General features: G+C 46.1%; 1 protein-coding gene across 1 annotated transcript in view; it reads right to left on the bottom strand.

The window, feature by feature from the left end:
- Window positions 1-13,515, bottom strand: part of SV2C (synaptic vesicle glycoprotein 2C) — a 209,659-nt gene extending 196,144 nt beyond the window's left edge. Inside the window, exon 1 of the mRNA XM_043920549.1 lies at window positions 13,313-13,515. The gene's annotated coding sequence lies outside the window, so the exon portion shown is untranslated. The remainder of the gene's footprint in view (window positions 1-13,312) is intronic.
- Between the last annotated feature and the right edge of the window lie 10,178 nt (window positions 13,516-23,693).

Genomic DNA, 23,693 nt, shown 5'->3' on the forward strand with positions numbered 1-23,693 from the left:
AAGGAAATGGCAACCCACTCCAGTATTGTTGCCTGGAGTGATCCCACGGACAGAGGAGCCCGGCAGGTTACAATCTATGGGGCCGCAAGAGTCGGACACAACTGAGCGACTAAGCAGAGGCAGCAGGCTTAAATTACAGGAAACAGAATTCTCACCTGAGAGATATCTGTGACAACACTGGCAAGTTGTGCAGTGTGTGAGGCAACACTCTGTCACACGGAACGCTCCTGTCATTCTGTCTTTGGTCAGCAGAATGTGGACTGAAGGCGCAAGGTACCAGTTCTGAGCTGAGCCTTAAGAGGCAGCACATGTTCCCACTTACCTTTCTTGTATTTCAGCCATCTCCATGCAGAAATACGAACTGATAGCCAATTATTCCAAGGAGGATTAAAAACCTGAACCTAACCTGCAACGTGGAGAAAACCCAACAAAGGTCAACCTAGATCAGCCAGTGTTCAGTCAATCTACAGATGCATGGGTGAAAAGACATTATTATTACCTCCGGTTACTAACTTTTAGAGTGGCTGGTAAGGCAGTGTGACTTAGTAAGGAATGTCTGGCACATACTTGCCCACCTAGCACAGGGGAGTTAAGTAGGGTTAAAACAGAAATAGAAACGTCAATGAGAAATTTGTGATGTTGGACAGATTATGGGAGAAAGACTGGGTGGAACCCACGGACACGGCGGAAGCTAACTGGTGCTATATAAACACAATGCTGGTCACTGGCTGTAGGAGCCACTGTGTATTGGGAGACCCCTGCAATAAACCACACCAATGCCTGTCTCATGAGCTCTCTCCCCGCAATCACCCTGAAGGACAGAAGAGGCGAAGTCTGCCACAATCTGACAAATTCACACAAAGGCAGGCAGAGACATGATACGGACCGAATAAGGGCCATGGCTGTCGCAAAATAAAATCCCTGTCATCAAAACTCAAGTTGAGGGGTTCTTTTATCCTTTCAGATTCAGTTCAGTTCAGTTCACTCGCTCGGTCATGTCCAACTCTTTGCAACCCCATGAATCGCAGAACAACAGGCATCCCTGTCCATCACCAACTCCCCAAGTTTACTCAAACTCAAGTTCATCGAGTCAGTGATGCCATCCAGCCATCTCATCCTCTGTCATCCCCTTCTCCTCCTACCCCCAATCCCTCCCAGCATCAGGGTCTTTTCAAATGAGTCGACTCTTCGCATCAGGTGGCCACAGTATTGGAGTTTCAGCTTCAGCATCAGTCCTTCCAATGAACACCCAGGACTGATCTCCTTTAGGGTGGACTGGTTGGATCTCCTTGCAGTCCAAGGGACTCTCAAGAGTCTTCTCCAACACCACAGTTCAAAAGCATCATTTTTCGGCACTCAGCTTTCTTCACAGTCCAACTCTCACATCCATACACGACCACTGGAAAAACCATAGCCTGGACTAGACGGACCTTTGTTGGCAAAGTAATGTCTCTGCTTTTTAATATGCTGTCTAGGTTGGTCATAACTTTCCTTCCAAGGAGTAAGTGTCTTTTAATTTCATGGCTGCAATCACCATCTGCAGTGATTTTGAAGCCCCCCAAAATAAAGTCTGACACTGTTTCCACTGTTTCCCCATCTATTTCCCATGAAGTGATGGGACCAGATGCCATGATCTTAGTTTTCTGAATGTTGAGCTTTAAGCCAACTTTTTCACTCTCTTCTTTCACTTTCATCAAGAAGCTTTTTAGTTCCTCTTCACTTTCTGCCATAAGCGTGGTGTCATCTGCATATCTGAGGTTATTGATATTTCTCCCGGCAATCTTGATTCCAGCTTGTGCTTCTTGCAGCCCAGGGTTTCTTATGATGTACTCTGAATATAAGTTAAATAAGCAGGGTGACAATACACAGCCTTGACGTACTCCTTTTCCTATTTGGAACCAGTCTGTTGTTCCATGTCCAGTTCTAACTGTTGCTTCCTGACCTGCATATAGGTTTCTCAGGAGGCAGGTCAGGTGGTCTGGTATTCCCATCTCTTTCAGAATTTTCCACAGTTTATTGTGATCCACACAGTCAAAGTCTTTGGCATAGTCAATAAAGCAGAAATAGATGTTTTTCTGGAACTCTCTTGCTTTTTCAATGATCCAACAAATGTTGGCAATTTGACCTCTGGTTCCTCTGCCTTTTCTAAAACCAGCTTGAACATCTGGAAGTTCATGGTTCACGGATTGCTGAAGCCTGGCTTGGAGAATTTTGAGCATTACTTTACTAGCGTGTGAGATGAATGCAATTGTGCAGTAGTTTGAGCATTCTTTGGCATTGCCTTTCTTTGAGACTGGAATGAAAACTGACCTTTTCCAGTCCTGAGTTTTCCAAATTTGCTGGCATATTGAGTGCAGCACTTTCACAGCATCATCTTTCAGGATTTGAAATAGCTCAACTGGAATTCCATCACCTCCACTAGTTTTGTTCGTAGTGATGCTTCCTAAGGCCCACTTGACTTCACACTCCAGAATATCTGGCTCTAGGTGAGTGATCACACCATCGTGATTATCTAGGTCGTGAAGATCTTTTCTGTACAGTTCTTCTGTGTATTCTTGCCACCTCTTCTTAATATCTTCTGCTTCTGTTAGGTCCATACCATTTATTGAGCCCATCTTTGCATGAAATGTTCCCTTGGTATCTCTAATTTTCTTGAAGAGATCTCTAGTCTTTCCCATTCTATTGTTTTCCTCTATTTCTTTGCCTTGATTGCTGAGGAAGGCTTTCTTATCTCTCCTTGCCATTCTTTGGAACGCTGCATTCAGATGGGAATATCTTTCCTTTTCTCCTTTACTTTTAGATTCTCTTCTTTTCACACAATATTACAAGCACAGATATCATTAAATAATCAGTAGGCTCACAGAAAGCCCATAAGTATTTCATTCTTGTCAACATATTTGCCTTCAGGAACTTGGTATCTTCTACAAACCTCTCTATCATTTATACATCTTAAAAATTAATTAAATGTATCTATCATTCTATCTACTTCCTAACATTCTGAATTTTTAGGGTTGTGTTTTAATGATAAATAAAAGAAATAGTGAGCTTTAAAAATTGCATATAACCACAGGCAATGATTATAGGTTCAAATGGGTAAGAACTCATTTTAAATAATTCATATATACTTGTTAACATCTTCAGATAACAGTGCATGACTCTGTAAAGTTTCTAGAATCTTTACAAAAAACTAAGCCTATAATAGCCAAAGGAGTGAAGAAAGTACAATTCGATACAAGAGTCACAGGGTTCACAAAATAAAAACAAAGCAATGATTGTAAAATTGCACATAACTATGCAATAAATTTGACAACCTGGCTAAAATTGCCAATTTTTTTTAATATGCTTACCAAAACTGACACAAGAAGAAATAGAAATTCTAAAATTCTAGAGCCTTTATCTATTAAAAAGAAATCATTTTGTAATTAATCAGAGGCTTACAAGCAGAAGACGAAATTCCATACACATTCATGTGCAATTTCAGCAAGCTGGAAAGAGAACGAAACTTACAGAATCCGGTATGAGTCGCTGTCAAACGACAGAACTGCCCATGGGGGACGCAGACCACGGGCAGAGCTGCCCTGCGGCCAGCTGTGTGGAGAAAACCTTCTCTGACTCTAGCACACTGTAGACTGGTCATCTGGGAGTCTAGAGGCAGCCTTCTGGTACAGCCGTGACGTTCTAATGTGCTTCGGCAGTTGTAAGGCTCTGTCAAGCAGTTTCTCTGATGGTGGGCATGAAAAAACAAGGCACCTGGGCAGGTTAGGGAGAGTTGGGGCTTCCCTGGTAACTCAGGCAGTAAAGAATCTGCCTGCAATGAGGGAGACCTGGGTTTGATCCCTGGGTCAGGAAGATCCCCTGGGGAAGGCAATGGCAACCCATTCCAGTATTCTTGCCTGGAAAATCCCATGGACAGAGGAGCCTGGTGGGCTATGGTCCATGGGGTCACAAAGAGTCAGATATGACTGAACAACTAACACTTAAGGAAGAGCCATGTTAAGCACGTCCAAAGGACTGAACTCAGAACAGCAGAAGGGGGTTATGACTAAAACAGACACCCAAGGGGCTTCTGGGGCGCAATCTGCTCCATGGTCTGGGTGTTGTTTAAAAACATGTGCTCAGTTTATAAACATCAATTCAGCCATACCCTTCTAAAAAGCACACTTTTCTGTGTATTATACTTCAATAAAAAAAGATTTTTTAATAATTTAAAATATTTTTAGCCCCTATGTGTTCAGGGCCAGGAGTTAGAAACATCCCAAAGTTTGGGGCTCTTGCCTTGAAGTTCAAGGGACTCAGAGTCTAGAAACTCTTGGGTTAAGGGACTCAGCTCCAGTGGAGGGGCCACAATGACCCAGGATGAGAAGCACTTATGTCGTACAGCTGCAAGGGGACTGGGAGAGGCAGAGAAAGGGGCCCGAAGTCTGCTGTGGAGGGTCATGAAGAGTGATTTTTAAGCTGAGGCTTGGAGGACAGGTAGGAGCCTCTTCCATGAACCAACATGCAGATGTTCAGAGTCGGGGGAGGAGAGATGGTGGGAGGGAGGGCATGCCAGGTCCACGAGAAGAGAAGATAAAAAACATGCTAACCTCCAATCCCACCAAACACACAGTCACAGTAGAGAATGAAGATCAAGCCAGTCAATCCTTAAGGAAATCAACCCTGAACATTCATTGGAAGGACTGATGCTGAAGCTCCGATTCTTTGGCCACCTTCTGCGAAGAGCCGTTTCATTGGAAAAGGCCCTGATGCTGGGAAAGATTGAGGGCAGGAGGGGAAGGGGACAACAGAGGATGAGATGGTTGGATGGCATCACCAATTCCATGGACATGAGTTTGAACAAACTCTTGGAGATGGTGAGGGACAGAGAAGCCTGGCATGCTGCCGTCTGTGGGGTCGCAAAGAGTCAGACATGACTGAGCAACTGAACAACAATAGTAGAATGAATAATGTTCCTCAAAGTAGAATGTGCAGTCTGTTAATCTAGCTTATGACAGCTACTGGACACATAAGATTTATTGATAACAAGGGTGGAAGGAGGTGGGAGGGCCTCAGCTTTGACAACCTAGGTCAGCAACCAGGAGTCCTTCTCACAGGCTACTGTATCGAACATTTATAGATTTGCACCATTGTTCACTCAAAATGAAAATAGTTTCATAGACTACCAAACTAATTTATGTTCTCAAACCTTTGATTACGTTATTGGCAATTATGAACTGGAAAAACATCCACAGGAAAAACCAGCATGGCTTTCTACCACTTAAACACTGGGACATATTTATATTTATTTAGATACATTTGAGAAATAGCATCACAGGGACATCTTGAAATTAACCTTTACCACCTTTACTGATGCCTTAATTATAAAAGTTAATATGCACCTATTGCTGAAAACTCAAAATGATTGAGAAATATATCAAGTAAAAGTGTCAGATCCTCTCCATCTTTTTCCCCAAAGATAATAGTTTGATCTCTTTATCCTTCTAGACTTTTTAATATACCTTAATTTTTTAATAGTGATATGCTGCATATTCTGGCTAATATTAATACATTACTATATTTTCCACTAAAACATAATTTCAAAAACAGTTCCAGTGCACATCAGTTCACCTCAGTTGTTTCACTGGCAGTGTAGTATTTCAGTATTTAAATGCACTATAATTGACGTGATCATCCTCTGATGAGCACATAAGTTGTTTACCGTTTTCCACTCTTGCAAGTAATGATGCAATAAACAGCCTGACAAAAATGAGAAGATTAATCTGAACATTCTGATACCATGAAGTATGTCTGAAAGGGAAGAACTAAAATGTCTCCCAGGAAAGGACTCATCCCAAGCAAAAGGCAATTGCAGATCCACTATTTATAATCTAGGACAATGGGCTGTCATCAGCAGGGGATGCGTGAATGTGAACACAGGACATTGGTCACTCGAAGGGTCCTCTCACCAGCCCATGTGCATTCACACACTCTCTAAACTCCCCGGGGAGTACATGCCGGGAGCAGCGGATTCTGCAATAGTGGAGCCAGGGCATCCTGGATGCAGGCAGGCAGGTTTGGAGCACTGCAGTGATGTTGCTGCAGGGCACTAGGGATGACGACTGCAGGAGTGTCCCCGAGGACTCGGAGAAACAGCGAGAAATCTTAAAGAAGGCTGGGAATCCACAACCGGGGGGAGAACAGGGCCAGAGAAATGGCTGTAGATGTTATTGTGGGTCTATAACTCCCCTCACACTGATGTGGCCAACAGGAAACCCAGGCCGCAGATTTAATTGGATATTTTAAAAAATAATAATATTTATACTTAAATTACTTGTGTTCAATGCTGCTCATACTGTATTTAATGGGTGTAAACTGGGGCAATGCTGTTACGTGTTGAAAAGAAGAATATCAGGGCAAATTTGAGAATGGCTCCAAGGAATCACTGGACAGTCGCTTCTTAAATACAAATACACATGAGTACAAAAACGGCATAAAGAAAAAAATGGTATGCTTAGAACTACTAAAAAATGTAATATTAAGATAAGTACATCTTAAAACAGGCTGTGAAACTGAAAGTCACTCAGTCGGTGTCTGACTCTTTGCGACCCCAGGGACTACACACTCCATGGAATTCTCCAGGCCAGAATACTGGAGTGGGTAGCCTTTCCATTTTCCAGGGTACCTTCCCAACCCAGGGATCAGACCAGGGTCTGCCGCCTTGCGGGCCGATTTTTTACCAGGTGAGCCACAAGGGAAGCCCAAGAATACTGGAGTGGGTAGCCTATCCCTTCTCCAGCGGATCTGCTAGTCAGAGCTTGACATGACAAAGTGGGTCACCTTCTCTACCTACTGCCAAAACGCGTGGCTGTTCCTTGCCGCAGAGGCCCCTGTGCTGTGTGACTCATCTGAGTGATTGAGAGCAAAGAACAAACATCTCAGATACCTCTCTTAGAAAAACTGCAACCCTCCAAGATGACTATTTATCTTGGGTGAACCTGCAGATTTTAAAACCTGAATAGTGGAAGAGATACCTGCCTAAAAGAGCTGCTGGTGGTCCTGGTTTTCCTATAAAGGCAGACCTGGAATTCTGAGACCTTGGCTCAGCAACTGCAAGAGCAGCGAGGGGAAGGAAGGTGATTGAAGGATAGGAGACCTAAGACTGGCTCTTCCAAAGCTCCTGGTGCTTAGGCAAAGACATGGTTACACCTTCCGGTCATAACCAGGTGAAGACAGTCAGGGAGCAGTGCAAGGAACACTGAATTTGGTTCAGTCAGTTATAAGCTACAGGAAAACCACAAGTTCTCTGAGTAATGCAAGGTCCTAGAGTCATTATGAAGACAAAATATAATACTCCCGAGGTACGTGCTGTACACAAACGTGCACAGGTTACCAGGACACACAGCGTAACTGGCAAGGTCCAATGTGAAAGGAAAACGGGGGATGCTTTGTTCAAGGAATTTCAGAAGGTGATGGCAGAGCATAAATCAAACAAAAGACCCTTCCTAGGACTTCCCAGGTGGCACTAGTGGTAAAGAATTCACTTGCCAATGCAGGAGACACAGGAGACGTGGGTTCGGTCCCTGGGTTGGGGAGATCCCCTGGAGATGGAAATGGTAACCCATTCCAGTTTTCTTGCCTGGAAAATCCCATGGACAGAGAAGCCTGCCAGGCTACAGTCGATGGGGTCACAAAAGAGTTGGACATGACTGAACACACACACACACACACAAACACACGCACAAGTGTGAGACCCTGTTGTGACTACACACGCCACAGGCCCATGAACCAGCCCCAGAAATCTCTGTTCACCAGATGGGTGCACTGCTATAACTGCATAGTTGAGTCTCCAGAGCACCTTGCATTTGGTTAAACAGTCCAGAAACATTCAGGATTGCATTACAATAAAAGGAAGTAGGATTTCATATGTTAAAAAGGAACACTTTCATCTTACAAGACAAACATTGGGAGAAGAGAAAAGGTACCTTTTAATGTACAGTGCCTACAAGGTTGGAGCTTTATGTATATTTTTCCTATTTGACCTTCACACACAACCCTAAAAAGTAGGTATAAAAACATCTTTTCACAGCTTAAGAAATTAAGGCTCTAAGAGGTTAAGAAACTTGTCTATGGTTACACCATTTTTCTCAAACAGCTCATTAATTTAATTCATCTGATAATGTTTCCTGAGCTCCTTCTAGGGAGAAAACAGCAAGACAAAACAACCACCTCTCCCCAGTCCTGTCTGTGGCTTCTTCGAGTTTAACAACTTAGTCAGAAGAGAGAGCTATTCATGAAAGAATCTCATTTTTTAAAAAAACGAAATGCAAAATTAATGAACTTTATAAACAGAGTTGCCAGATTTAGCAAATAAAAATACAGAATGTCTAGATAAATTGAAATTTCATATAAATAATAAATAATGCTTAATATGGCTTATGCAATATTTGAGACATTTATGTTAAAAATAAATTCAAATTTGACTGAGCATGCTCTTTTTCTCTGACAACCTTATGGATAAGGAAAAGCACGCTGTGATGGGAGAGGGCATTTTAACCTCACAAAAGCAGTTCAGGAGGCTTCTCCAGGAAGAGAAGGCTGGACTGGAACCTAAATAACATATGGCATTAACACGAGGAAGGCAGGCTGGAGGAAGAGATGAGGTTGCCACAGCAGGAGAAGACGGGTGTTTGAAGGCTGCTGGGATGGGAGAGGTTCGGGGTTATGTAACCCGAGGTTAGGGAAGTGAGCTGGGGCCAGACTACCCAGAGCCTTGCAGACTTTGAAGGCCAAGGTTTTCAGTCATTATGCCAGTAGACAGACCCATCATACGTCATGCTCCCTTGGCCTATGCCCGTCTGTCTGTCTCCACAGAGTCCTTCCCGAACACAGTCTTCACTCTGCCTCTGCCTCTTACCAAAGAAGCCAGACATCTTGAAACCTGCCTTGCCAAGCCAGAATGCGATTCCTGTGAGAGTTTCAAGCAGATATTCCATCAGCACCAAAGAGAACAACACAGCTTAGAGAGTCCACGTGTCCTGGGTCCCTGATGCACGGCCAAGGACTGTTCAAGTGGTCTTGCAGCTGTGGTCCCGCAGCTGTGGTCCCCAAACGACAGCGTCCAACCCACGGGACAGCGCCTGAGAAACCGCACACTCTGGGCCACGCAGGAAACCACGCATTTGGGATGCCTGGGATGGGGCTCAGAAATCTCCACCTGGACAAGCGACCTGGGGGAGCACACGGCTGTTCTAGAAATCTGATCTATTAGACTCTTCTAGGACTTCTAGTTCACACGGTTCTCAAAGAATGGAAAATGATGGGAGAAAGCACTCTAACTTGTCATAAATCTTACCCGTGCTCTTAAATTATAAGAAGGCCTGAGTACTATAAGAAGGCCTGAGTGCTCTAAGAAGACTAAAGCCCATCAATACAGTTTACAGTGTCTGATTCAAATCATTTGTATTACCTACTGTCCACAGGGAAAGATACAGCAGGCACGGTGTGCTTTAGGTGGTCAAGAGAAAACATGTAAAGTGTTGTCATGTTAAATTGAACTCAATATTCACTTTACATTAAACTGAGATTATTATTTTTCAACTCTGGTCTTTTAAAAATGTTTTAACTCATACCCCTCATGGCATAATACAAAGTCTAACAGACTAATTACACATACACAGCCCATGGTCCCATGTAAAATTTCAATGAGTTAATTTAAAAAATCTCTTATATTCTATTTATAAGTTCAAATTTAAAATATAATGTATTATATATTTCTTATATTTTATGGAGGGAAAGAAAATTAGAACCAGAAAGGACCAAACCATCCAATCCAGCCCTGTAAGTTCATCTCATTTTGTTTACTTCTTTGCAGGGAAACCATCTGATATACAATGACTACCTACCTTTCCTAATTACAAGGGGTGTTTCAGATAAACTATATAGTGTCTTTGTACCCTCATTCCAGCAAGAATTAAAACAGTAACTTCATCCTCCCTTGTTATTTCAGTTGTGTCCAAAAAAAAGAAGCTTCCAGTTTTATCCACTGCAACATTTTACACTGGCTACTCAACAGAGATGTAATTTAAAAAGTAAAATTCAAATTAATTTAGCAATGTTGTACCAAAGCTGGATGAAGTTGATGGCAGGGGCGGGGGGCGGGGGGGGCCTCTCCTAGGTTTACAAACAGACTTCATCAAAATGATGAATTTGTGTTAAATGAATAATAGTATCAATGTCATAAACCATGGCTCAAACAGAAACTTCAGCAACATGGAACCAAGAAGCAGTGATGAATCATAGATTTTCTCCTGATAGAGCTGCATAGAATTAAAAGGACATTTTAACTTTCACTCTTCACAGAAATCTACCATTATGCATGAGTAACGTGAATAACAACACAGTGACCTGATTTGGAAGGCATTCAGATGTTTTTATTCATGAAATATGTCATCAAGAAGTCTACCTCAGAATAAGAGCTAATATCCCTAATTACAGGAAATGGATTTTCTGGTACTTGTGGTCAGGTAATATACTGCACATTTTGATGTCTTCTGCAGTAATCATCTTGAGGGTGGAAACTACATCCTGTTTTCTGAGGGACCTTCCACACTTACAGAATATGACAGTATTAATAATGAGTAGGATATTTACCTAAAAGCTCCTAGGCTAGTGTGCTGCTCAGACCCAAGGCTACTTTCAAATGTCACTGGGTCATGAAAAATAAATTTCTCCACTACATCACCAAAACACTCAGATGCAATCCAGAGCTTTCCCTCCCCTGCCCCTCTCCTCCAGACAGCCAGCAGCTAATGGCATTTGATTTTATATTAGACTGCTAGGAAAAGTCTATTGTCTGCATTTGCTGACACTGAAGGCCAAATTTCATTAAAGGAACAGTGCCGGAGGAAGTCGCCAGACTTTTTGAAAAAATATGTTTTCTCTTTCCTTAAAGGGATTTTGTTTTATAACATTTTCCATTCATACAGAATATGTACGTCCATAACTCTCTGAGACGCTCTCTTTTGTCCTCAAAACAACTTTTTAATAAGAGCTAGTCTCAGCTGTTTTTCACATTTCTTAAACACGGAGGATGAACCCAAAAGGGTAAGTCACTTGCCCATAACATAAGGTGGTGACATAACACAATACTTGGGGAAAATGAGACCAGGATCTCTAACTCTGTTCTCTTTAATAACAGTGCTCTCCTTTCTCCCGTTAGCCCCTCAACTCCACCACCCCTTCATTCCTTTTGCCACACATCCTGCCGATGTGGGCTCATTCAGGAAAGCCGGTAGAAAAATCTTTGCCATTAGGTTTCCAGAAAGTGGGGTCCTTTTGTTGTTGTTAATACATAGGAAGAAATGTGGATTGGGCTTTTTATTCTCTACCAGAGAATGCACTTGCAGTAAGGTTTTCAACACATTTTTAGGAGGAACGCGAGCACATTGTTTTGCAAGCCTTTCTCAAGCTCCACTTAAGAGGCCGGGCCTCCTAACAGAACTCCTGAAGAACGGTGAAGGAATGGATCAGCGCTACAGAATCCGAAGAACCTCAGCATCAAAGCTTTCACGGGAAAACTGGCCGGGAGCACGGGGCCTTTCGGAACTGGCCACTGAAAATGAGCGGATGCAGGATTAATACCCAATTCTCCCCCAGGATTAAGGATAGGAATGGAACTGAAACAACTTTCCTTCTCGCCCTGTCAGTCGGTTAAGAACGAAGGGAGGAGGTCCAGAGTCGGAGGAGACCGGCAGGGAATCCCTGTCGCGGCGCCTTAAAAGACGCTCCATCTTCTGGGTCCCCGGGGAGCTTCCGGCCGCTGCGGCGGCTTGGCGGCACTGCGGTGCACTGCGGAGCCGCCGGCCGGCCCGCGGCCGGGGCCCTGCGGGGCTTTCCTCGCCGCCCGGCGCCGCCGCCCGCGCGCCCCCCGCCGCAGTCCGCCGGTGCCCGCCTCCACCCGCGCCTCCCCTGGTCGCCGCGGCCCGCGCCCGGGGCGCCGCAGGACATCCATCCTGCGAGAGCCTTTGACGCACACACGCGCGCTCCCAGACGGAGACTCCGCCGCCTCCCGCATCCCCCGCCCTCGCCCCCGCTCGCGGGCCCGCATTTGCATCACTAGCACACGCAGCCAGTGACGCGAGCGCCCTCCATCACCCCCCACCTCGCCCGCTCCGCCGCCCCGACTCGCCCACCCGGGCTCGGGCCGTCCCGGCCGCACCTCCAGCCCGTGTGACTCGGCCCCTCCCTCTCCGCCCCCGCGCGCCGCGGGGCCCCGCACGCCCCCGCGAAGGCTCTGGGTTAAGCATCTGCGGCGGGGCGCCCGCTGCCGCCCAGCCAAGTTCATCACCGTATTCCGCAGTCCTGGTGGGCCCAGCCCCAGGCGGTCCCCTCGGCACGCTGGAGGAGTCTTCCCAGTTCTAGATCCCAGAAGCGGGGGAAAGAGCCCGCCAAGAGAAAGGGTCAGTGAGGTGGGGGAATCGCCTCCGCCGCTCTGCTCAGCCCCTGAAATCACTTCGGTAGTTTATTTGCAGGTGACGGCCCCTCTCCCCGCGGAGCTTCACACCAGTGGCGCTCTCTCGCCGCGCCCGGCGCACCGTAGGCGCTCAGTCGGTTTTTACTGAATGAAGGCACAGTGTGGTCAAGCGCAGACACTCACAGACAGCCCCGCGGCTTTCCGGGCTCTCCAGCCCTCGCTTGCTCTCCTGCGGACACTAGACGGGGCTTCGAAGGTCTGAGCCGAGAACAGTCTTTACATCTCAGGTGTTTCTTTTAGGCTCCCGCAGCGCCCACTGCGGCTGCCTCCGATCTCCCGCCGCCCGCCCCTCTGCAAAGGGATTCCCGGCTAAAAAGTTGAACCCAAGGCTGGGTTGCGGTACAGGGGTACCGGCGAGGCGCGGTCGGACACCCGGCCAGGGTTTCGGAGCTTCTGGTTTTAAATCAGCTTCCTCCTGCCCATCGAATCACAAAAGCAAAGGATAGTGGAGGTCCCTGCAGAAGGCGGGCGCGGCCCCCGCAACTGCCGCGGCTGCCCACCTGCCTCCGTCGGGAATCGAGGAGAAAGCGCGCCCGATTCCCCCAGACCAACCCCGGGCAACCGGGGGTCACTCTGTCTGCTTTACCCCTACTTCCTCGATCCTGCTCCCGCAAAGGCATCCGGCCGGCAGGGCAGCACCTCGCACCTGCAACCACCTCCCCGTGGGCGGGTGGGGCAAAGTTGCTTTATCTAAAAGGCTACGAAAAGTTCCCCAGGCTGCAGCGCTCGGCCTGCGGGTCCCGGAGGGACAAGAAGTAGCGGCGGGAAAATCGGCCACCGCTGCCAGGGTCCCCTACTCACCGCGACAGCAGCCGGGCACCCACTTCCTAGGACAGAGTCAAGCCTTCAGCCTTCAGCCTCGCTCCTCCAGGGCGCCTCCGTCTGCCGCGCTCTCCCGCAGCGCGCGGAGTGGCGACTCCTCGGGGCCGGTCAGCCGCGAGAGGCGGGGCGGGTGAGCGGCTCGGGGCTCGCCCGCTGCGGTCCTCCTCCTCCTCCGCCGCCGCCTCGCCTCCGCCCCCCGGTGCTGCAGTGCCGGGCGGCGGCGTGGCGAGAGTACGAGCGGCGCGCGGAGAGGGAGTCACGGCGCGCGGGGGAGGCGGCAGCCGCGCACGACTCGCTGCGGGGCGGGCCAGCGCGCTCCGGGAAGTCGGCGTCCTGGGCGCTGCGGCGGCGCGGGATGGGGGCGGGTAGGGTCACCCCCAAGTCGCAGGTACTTTTGGAGAAGTCAGGGCTCCGAGTTCGTAGCAGGAGGGTGAAAAGGGACCCAATCCGTAATTAGTCACTGGGTGTGACGGTGTGTTGCGCATCTGGGGGCGGCGCCCGGAGTCTGTCCGGTGGGACCACACGGAATCCCGAGTGAGGGAGCCCGCTGGTGCCTAGGGGGAAAAGGCGCGCCTCCAGTTTCTGGGGCCTGGGGGCTGGCCTGTTTAACTTTGACTCGGCTTCCCCGGGAGCCACCAGGCCGGGCTATGTGGCCCCAGCGCCCCGCCCCCCCCCGGTGACATACAAGTGGAGGCGAATCTTGGGGCGCAGCAGGAGCAAACGGGAGGAAACTTTGCCGGTTGCCTGGGGTCACCCCAGTGCCAGGTAGGGCCAGACAGCCGGATTCACAGGCAGACATCTGAAATGGCCTTTTGGGGGGAAGGTACCTAATATTTTTTTTTTTAATTGTTTTAACAGCCAGGGGAATTTTGTTAGTATTTTCAGTAACATTTCGCCCCTTTCAGTGCTGGGGACGCCAGCAGGAGTTCTCCCCCATTTCAAAGTGGCAGGGTTCAGCAGCTCCGGAGAAACCTGCCCCGACGAGGCCACACCCAGGGCTGGAGCGGCCACCAGTGCAGCGCAAAGGAGGGCGTTGCTTCCCGTGGACCCCCGGCCGCCGCCCCTTCTTCCTCCTCCTCCCCCCCATCTCCGATGCTGCCCGCTAGACGCTGCAGGAAGCAGGGCTTCCCCTATTCCCGACCCAACCAGCTCCGCGCTCACACTGAACTAAAGCGGGCTGGGAATCGGCTGCAGAGGCAGGTGCCTTCCCGCTGATCACTGCTCCGGTGATGGGTGACCTGAAACGAGGGAAAGCACAGTGCCTGTGTAGGCTTCCGTTGAGTGGAAATCAGACACGCGCGCGTGCGCGCGCGCACACACACGCACACACACACACACACACACACTCTCTCTGCCAGTGTGTTCTATTCGTGTAAATGTGCCTGGATGATTGAATGGACGAATGTGTGGATATAAATGTAAATACTACATGAGGGGAAACAAGGTCTCTGGCACCTAAGGCAGCCTGCGGCCCAGAGAGGGTGATGGGCACGTGAGGCTGTTCACCCTCGGCAGTGCCATAATGTGAGCTTTCCGCTTGGTCTGTGCCACGACGCCTCATAACTGTGGAGGGGAGAACATACAATCAATCCTTGGCCTGTAACTTGCCTTTCCCTCCATTTTGGGTACTCCAGAATTTAAGATTTGATTCCCGTGTACCATAGAACCTCACCTGCTGCACTGGTCTTGAAAACCTTTCCTGGGTCTCCTTTTGGTTAAAGATTTTGCAATTTGCAACCATGTGTGGTCCTGAAAAGTGGTCAGGCAACATGAAAATCAGGGAGCATACTCATTTCATTTCATGGATCCTTCTGCATTAACAAATTATTTAAGTTAATTATATAGGCTAAGGCCTTCCCTTGTGGTTCAGCTGGTAAAGAATCCCCCACTCCAACCCACTATGTGGGAGACCTGAGTTCGATCCTTGGGTTGGGAAGATCCGCTGGAGAAGGGAAAGGCTACCCACTCCAGTATTCCGGCCTGGAGAATTCCATGGACTATATAGGCCATGGGGTTGCAAAGAGTCAGACAGGACTGAGCGACTTTCACTTTACTTCACTTCATATAGGCTAAGGGTCTTCCCAGGTGGCGCTAGTGGTAAAGAACCTGCCTGCCAACGCAGGTTAGTCTAAGAGATGCCCGTTGGATCCCTGGGTCAGTAAGATCCCCTGGAGAAGGGAATGGCAATCTACTCCATTCTTCCTGCCTGGAGAATCCCATGGACAGAGGAGCCTGGTGGGCTACAGTCCATGGGGTTGCAGAGTCAGACATGACTGAAGCGACTTAGCATGACATATAGGCTAAAATTATTGTTTTTACCTTCAGAAGGAAAATATATCTCATGAGAGTGCCTATAAATCCAGTATTGGAAATAAAATTGTAAAAATTAAAAAAATCATGTCTTACCCAGATTGCTTATGTATTACATATGTATGTGTGTATGTGCATAATTTTGAGCTCCCATTTGCAAAATGTGCTGGTAATTCATTGGGTTTTCAAGTGGATACCCTCTTGAGGACTTCCCCCCAAATGTTATGGTATAATGGGTTATGTCTCCAGTGACAGAAGTTCAGAAAACTGTGAAACAAACATTAAAAATGATCAATGTGCTCTGTTATTCTCTCTCCCTTAAATCATTCCCCTGTGCTGTCTATGGAAGATATTTAAAGGAGTGTATAAATTTTTCTTGCTGCTGAATTTTCATGTCTTGATGCACTTGAAGATAACAGCTCCTACAGGAAAATTTCTGAATGTATGTTTGCAGGAAATGGCCAATTTAAGACCAGGTCATGCTGGAGGAGGGTTTTTTCATGTTGTCTCTCTGGAGCACAGCTTGTCTCTCTGGAGCACTCTCATGATGGTCTGCAGAGGTCCCCTGGTTAGTCCTCCACAGCCACTCTCATTTTGAGGTCTCACCTAGTGCATCTCTTGGCCCCAGGCCTGTTGGATCAGACACTCAGAACTGTCGTCTTCATGCCTTCATTACCAAAGACATGTTTCTCTCCTTAAAGCACTTGTCCTGTAGGAGCTGATGGAAGGTAAAGTGAACACCTTCCTTGTCCCCACAAATTCCAGTGTTCTGAAGTCACTACACACTTAGAAATCAGGAATTGTGTTCCTTCGTGTAGTGGGTGCTTGTGATGCTACAAAGCAAGCTGTTAAAGACACCTAAGGAGATCAAAGATCCATCCTCATGTCTACAAAATGGGCTCAATAAAAATAATTCTTACTCAGCACAGATGCCATATTGATTAAAACTGATAGCATATGCAAGAAGCACAGTGCCTAGCACATGGTGGGCACAGAATAGTGCCCTTTCCCCTTTTAGTAACCAGAGTGAGGTTTTCCACAGGCTCTGCCCTGGAGCACTAGCCCTGTATGATGGTGCTCCTGCAAGCTCAAAGGATCCTCTAGCTTCCAGAACTGGAGTCTAGAGAGAGCCTCACGCCCTCCATCCAAGGCCACACCTCTCCAGTTCTCCTTACTTTCCTCATCAGGGATCAAAAGCAAGGCATAGACACCCACCCTTCTTACTCCCAAAACTCAGAGTTTTCCCAACACTGTATGTTTTGAACCTAATATTAATCTCATTAAGCCTTTCAGTTCAGTCGATCAGCCGTGTCCGAGTCTTTGCAACCCCATGAGCCGCAGCAGTTCTCCAGTTCTTGTATCACTGTCAGGAATTAAGAAGGTGATATCCTTCTTGTTCCTTATTGCTGCTTCCAAAACATTCTTCATCCCTTCTCTCTAAAACCTGCAGCTTTGAATCTTACCTTATCAGGTTATTTCACCCATTACTTTTTAAAATTGAAGTACAGTTAATTTACAATATAGTGTTAAGTTTCAGGTGTACAGAAAGTGATTCAGTTACATATATGTGTGTATATATATATATATTTCATATTCTTTTCCATCATCAGTTCAATTCAGTCACACAGTTGTGTCCGACTTTTTTCGACCCCATGAACCACAGCACACCAGGCCTCCCTGTCCATCACCAACTCCCAGAGTTTACCCAGACTCATCTCCGTTGAGTCAGTGATGCCATCTAACCATCTCATCCCCTTTTCCTCCTGCCTTCAATCTTTCCCACCATCAGGGTCTTTTCAAATGAGTCAGCTCTTCGCATCAGGTGGCCAAAGTATTGGAGTTTCAGCTTCAATATTGCCCTTCCAATGAACATCCAGGACTGATTTCCTTTAGGATGGACTGGTTGGATCTCCTTGCAGTCCAAGGGACTCTCAAGAGTCTTCTCCAACACCACAGTTCAAAAGCATCATTTTTCGACGCTCAGCTTTCTCTATAGTTCAATTCTCACATCCATACATGACCACTGGAAAAACCATAGCCTTGACTAGACGGACCTTTGTCGACAAAGTAATGTCTCTGCTTTTTAATATGCAGTCTAGGTTGGTCATAACTTTCCTTCCAAGGTGTAAATGTCTTTTAATTTCATGGCTGCAATCACCATCTGCAGTGATTTTGGAGCCCCAAAAAATAAAGTCAGCCACTGTTTCCACTGTTTCCCCATCTATTTGCCATCATAGGTTATTACAAATATTGAATATAGTTCAATTGAAATATTGAAATATATTGAATATGTTCAGACCTCCAGGTCACTTTGCACCTTTCCTGATAATTTTAGCTCCTAGACTCATGCCACTCCATAGACTCAAATCCTACCTTGAAAATGAAAGTGTTAGTCGCTCTGTTATCTGACTCTTTGCAACCTTTGTGACCCCATGGATCATAGCCCACAAGGCTTCTCTGTCCATGGAATTCTCCAGGCAAGAATACTGGAGTGGATAGCCATTCTCTTCTCCAGGGGCTCTTCCCGACCCAAAGATCAAACCTGTGTATCCTGCATTGCAGGCAGATTCTTTACTTACTGAGCCACCAGGGAAGCCCTGTAAACCTGCCTTATGCTCACCAGTTTAATATACACAAAGATGTTCATTCCAATTACTTGTACTCTTAGTCCTGAGCAAGCTTTGATGAGGAGCTTCTGTGCTTTACAATGCTTTACTTAAAAGTAAAAAACTTCCACATTTCCATTAAACTATGAATTCAATTTAGTATTAGACTGGCAATTTCCCAGGGCACTGGCAGAAGGAAATGAACATACTTTTTGGAGGAGTTCTCCTTCCTCCTAGATGTCAAAATAAATAAATAAATAACTCCCTCAAGTAAGTTTCTAATGAAAACCAGAGGCACACAAGGAAGGATGGAGCCATGAAGGAGAGCCTGAATAACAGAAGGAACTTCAGTCCTTCCTTTGAAAAAAGACTCTAAATGGTGCAGTTATTGGCCAAAATTCCTATTTTACTTGAATAAAAGGCAAGCTTAAAAATATTTGTAAGCAATAAGAAACTACAAGGAATGACCAGTCCTATTTGAAAAGGTACCGAATCAACCTTCTGTCCAAGTTTGCTGGTTGCCTTGCTAGCACCCAAACCAGCTTACATACATATACACACATCTTACTCCCTCCTTTTAGAATCCTGATTTTATTTAGGGATCCACCTTATTTTTTTAAACTGCACTCATATGTTTAACAACACAGTTTTACACAGAATACTAACTAAGCACTATTCTTTGTATTTTACAGAAGGGCTTGGAATTCTATTAAAATTCATACCATCACACTACCAAATCTAATTTCTAAATAGATGAATTACAATTTGTTTAGAGTTTAAAGCCTTGATGGCAATAGTCATTATTATAACTATTATATTAGTGATTATATTAATAATGTGATAATTGTATATAATGATAATATGATAATTATATTAATAATGATTGACTGAAAAATAAATTTAAGAAAGAGCAAATAAAATTTTATGTAGTCTTACGTGCGCTGAAGGAGGTGGTGCCTGGTTTGGAGCAGTTTCTCCTATGTCCAGGTAATCTCCTATTTTGAACTTCCATGACTTCAGCTTCATGAACCATAAATCTACTTTTTGCTAGACATTATGCTACCAATCATTTTTACTTGATGGCTAGGTCTTTTAAGATCTGTAAGAACAATTTCAAAATGGAGGTGTATGGCCCTCTTTCTAGGTTCCGGGTAGATTTCTTTTACTGATCAGTTCTTTCAAGGTTGCATCTGTTCAAGTGTAGATCTGCAGCCGGGCGGCCTCAGGAGAACGAGCCCAGTCCACTCTGCCGTTATTGGTACTGAAGCTCCACGGTGGTGGCAGTCCACACGTCTTCTCCCAGGTGAATCCACCACTCTCTTCTTCCTGCTGCCAGCAAGAGAGATGCTCACTCTGACCTCTGATCCCTTCAAAGAGCCAACATCCACCATTTTTCACATGGCCACGTGCTTTAGGGGTTGGCCTCAGTACATCTTGATAGGTCCAAACCCGTCATGCCATCCCATTCCCCTTTCCAGTGGTTGGCTTTTGTGCACAGACCTGTTACACAATTCTGACCAATGATATGTGAAGGGAACACACCTCTAGAGAGGTTTGGGGAATGACTTCCTCACTTCTGAAAATGTGAATGAAGAACAGAAGTCTCGTTTCTGTTTTTAGACATTATCATGCCTAAATGTGACATATGGAAATTTTCCAAATGTCCTGTAATCATGCAGGGGAGGTAGTCTAGTGACAAAACACATGAAGGATGTAAGAGCCAAGTGAATTTCGCAGAAGTGGAGCCAGAGCCCTGTACCACACCTGCATCAGCCCTACCTCCGCTGTCTGGTAATGAATGTCTTTATTTTAAAAAAGCCACTTCAAGTTAAGAGTCTTTTCCTCGCAGCTGAAAGTGTTCTTGTGCTGACACTATTCCCAGCTCTAGAAGAGTATCTGGCACATGGAAGATTCTCCGCAAACGTCTGCTGACTTAAATTGAGCTGTGTGTCAAGTTCATTTCTATTGAGAAAACAAGAAAGACGTCTCCATCTGTCGGTCCCTAGATCATAGATTGTGTTTGGTAAACATTTGCTTAAAGCCAGAATGGCTTCAGGATCTTAACAGGCAAAATGGAAACTTTAGGAGTCCAGATGGAAGGCTGAACATAAAAAAAGAAAATTAGCTCAGTGAAAACTCAAGTTCTGGAAGAATCTTCTGCTCAAATTGCCAGGGAAGGAGTTGCTCCAGGCAGGGTCAGAAAAAGGGAAGTTTAAGACATTGCCATTATACAGAATGAAGTAAGTCAGAAAGAAAAACACCAATACAGGATACTAACGCATATATACGGAATTTAGAAAGATGGTAACAATAACCCTGTAAGCAAGACAGCAAGAGAGACACAGATGTATAGAACAGCCTTTTGGACTCCATGGGAGAGGGCGAGGGCAGGATGATATGGGAGAATGGCATTGAAACATATAAAGTATCATATGTGAAATGAATCACCAGCCCAGGTTGGATGCATGAGACAAGTGCTCAGGGCTGGTGCACTGGGATGACCCAGAGGGATGGGATGGGGAGGGAGGTGGGAGGGGGGTTCAGGATGGGGAACACATGTACATCCATGGCTAATTCAAGTCAATGTATGGCAAAACCAATACAATGTTGTAAAGTAAAATAAATAAATTAATTAATTAAAAAAAAAAAAAAAAGACATCGCCAGCCTCGTCTTCTGGCTGCGAGGGGAAAGCAGTGTGTCCCCGAGAAGAATGTGTGAGGGTGGAGATGTGGACCGGAGCGGAAATACCCGCAGGAGACATCCCTTGGTAAAAAGAGGCAGAATTTGATGTCTGGAAACCCTGCTTGTTAAGAAGCGAAGAGCTGAATCAAAGGAGACTGTAAGCTCTTCAGGGCTGATCCCTGGGAATACTCCACAGGTCCAGAAATGTCTCCCCCTATGCAGGTTTGCTCCCATATGTATCCACGTGGCCAGAATCAACTATCTTTGTCTCTCAGAAAATGTCCAGCCTCAGTGGAGGTGACTACTGATAAGAGCGTGCAGTCTGCGTTCCTGAGCTCTCAGTCCCGGGAGGAGGAGCCCCGTGTCTGAACCGAGGCCAAGGAAACAAAGCCACCCCACACGTCACGGGGCCCCAGTCCTAGTTAGCAGACACCTGGGAGAATCGCGCCTGTGAGTAGGCAACTCGCCCGCTCCAAACCGCTCTCAGCGACTGCCCAGTGCATGCCTCAGCCTAGCCGCGTCTCACGTCCGTTCCTGCCGGGGAGCCTTTGGCACAGAGAAAGCACCAACGACAAAGTGGCCGGCGTGACTCAGCAAGTCTCCGGCTTAGCCACCCCGGGGGCTTGTGCAGCGGGCCTGTGGGTCCAACCGCTGAGGACTGGGAGTGCGTGGGTGCATGTTTTGTCCTGTGGAGGGACAGTTCTGGGGACCGTTCCATATGGTGGCAGAGCGCCCAGGTGCCCGCAGTGGTAAGCAGCTTCCCCGCCGGCTCAGTGTACTTCACAGGATCATCTCTTCAGTACCTACAAGTACTCCTACCCTGAAGTGAAGCCGAAGTGTTAGTTGCTCAGCCGTGTCTGACTCTTTGCAACACCAAGGACTGTAGCCTGCCAGGCTCCTTTGTCCAAGGAATTTTTCAGGCAAGAATACTGGAATGGGTTGCCATTCCCTTCTCCAGGGGATCTTCCCAGTCCAGGGATCAAATCCAGGTCTCCTGCATTGCAGGCAGATTCTTTACCGTCTGAGCACCAGGGAGGCCCACTCCACGCTAACCCCACAATAAGACAAACCTCTTTGCAAAACCAGCCATAATCAGGCCCACCTTCTCACCAGCTCAGTTCTCAGGAAATCTGCCTCATTTCCTATAGCCCCACAGCCTCTTGAAAGCCCACCAACTCCCCCAACACAATGTCTTCTGTATGAGAGGTGCTATTTCGAATAGTTGTTCAAACATTTAGTTAGCTTCTATATTCTTTCTTGCGCATCTCTTTCCAAAATGAGACTTGTCAAGGGTCTTTCCGTATGCAACAATGACAGATTCAAATTCTGCAGTGCCGTCTGCAGAGGAGTAACCACTACCGCAGACTGAGAAACCTCTAGCATTCCCACAATTTTAATATGTGTGTTTTAATTTAGAATAAAAAAATAAACCCAGATGCCCACTTTGTGGCAAGAGGAATCTCTCTGAATATTTTCCTTCTCTTTTTCTTCCAGTGACTTCTGTTACTTCCGTAAGCTCCATGGCAAGTGCTCTGGATCATCTGTATCTGAGTGCTTTATAGCTCATCTATGAATATTCCCTTTGGGTCTTCTGTTTATCACTGACTAGATTTTCTTTTTTAACATTTGACCACAGGTTTGTTAATACATTGAACTCTATTAAACTATTTTCCTGTTGCAGGGAGAATTATCATTTCCATGTCCAGAATTTGTCTTGCATAATCTTCATGTTCCAGATTAGTGTTCTAAGGCTCAGCTTTTCCTTTTTTAATAATAGACATGCTGATTTCCCCCATAGGATCTAGCTATTAAAAATGCATGTGGTATGCTTTCAGGAAGTTAGATTCACTTCTATTTTTAGCATGACCCGTAGGTATTGATGCCGACCAACTCTGGACCACAAATGGCTTTTTATTTTAAGAAGTAGCAACACCATGAATGTTAATGATGGAAAATTTTGGTATTAATAGTTAGTCTAATTCATGTTTTCACTTTTTCTACACTTAGACTAAATCCATTCCTGCTGATAAAAACCATTTTAAAAATGACCTATCCTTTTGTTCCATGCCTGCTATCAAGAAGAGTTTTCTGGGCACCATTATTAACCATTTCTTCATAAAAATGCACCCTGTGTGAACATTAGATCTCCCATGATACAACTTGAGCTCATTTCTGTATTTGATGGCAACCTGGAAGTACAAGTTCTTTAATAATGGGACCTGAGAGATCAGGTGAAGTTTACCCTCACTTGCCAGAAGTTTTCTGCAAATCTCAAGAACATAGCTTCCCATCTTCTGATGGATGCAAAGTTAAATCAAACTCACCCCAGGCTATTGTCAATTTCAAGGGAGGGAGCAGAAAGTCTCATTTTGGCATTAGGACTAAGTGATAGTTTACCAAATATTCAACATTTGCAGCTATGAGGCACTTACTTGCTCCCTGAAGTGCTGGGAATGAAGCTCCTTTCCTTCTCTCCTCTCCCTTTCATTCAGCCCATCAGAGGCAGAGTCAGGTTACTAGTGCGTGCCCTAGAAGTATGGTGGCTCCATCTTTTCCCTTTGACTCACTACCTCAGATGTCACCTTAATGCTGTGAAATTCCTGTCTCCAAAAGAGGAAGCTTATTACTGAAGCTTTCTGGGGATGTAGGCTCAGGCACTGTTTGGAAGAACAGAAGTTGGCCCAGGATTTCCACTGAAGAGACCTCAAGAATATATTTCTTTACGTTACCACAGGCAAAGCAAACATGTACAGTGGGTAGA

Source organism: Cervus elaphus, chromosome 12 (genome assembly GCF_910594005.1).
Source record: "Cervus elaphus chromosome 12, mCerEla1.1, whole genome shotgun sequence".
NCBI lineage: Eukaryota > Metazoa > Chordata > Mammalia > Artiodactyla > Cervidae > Cervus > Cervus elaphus.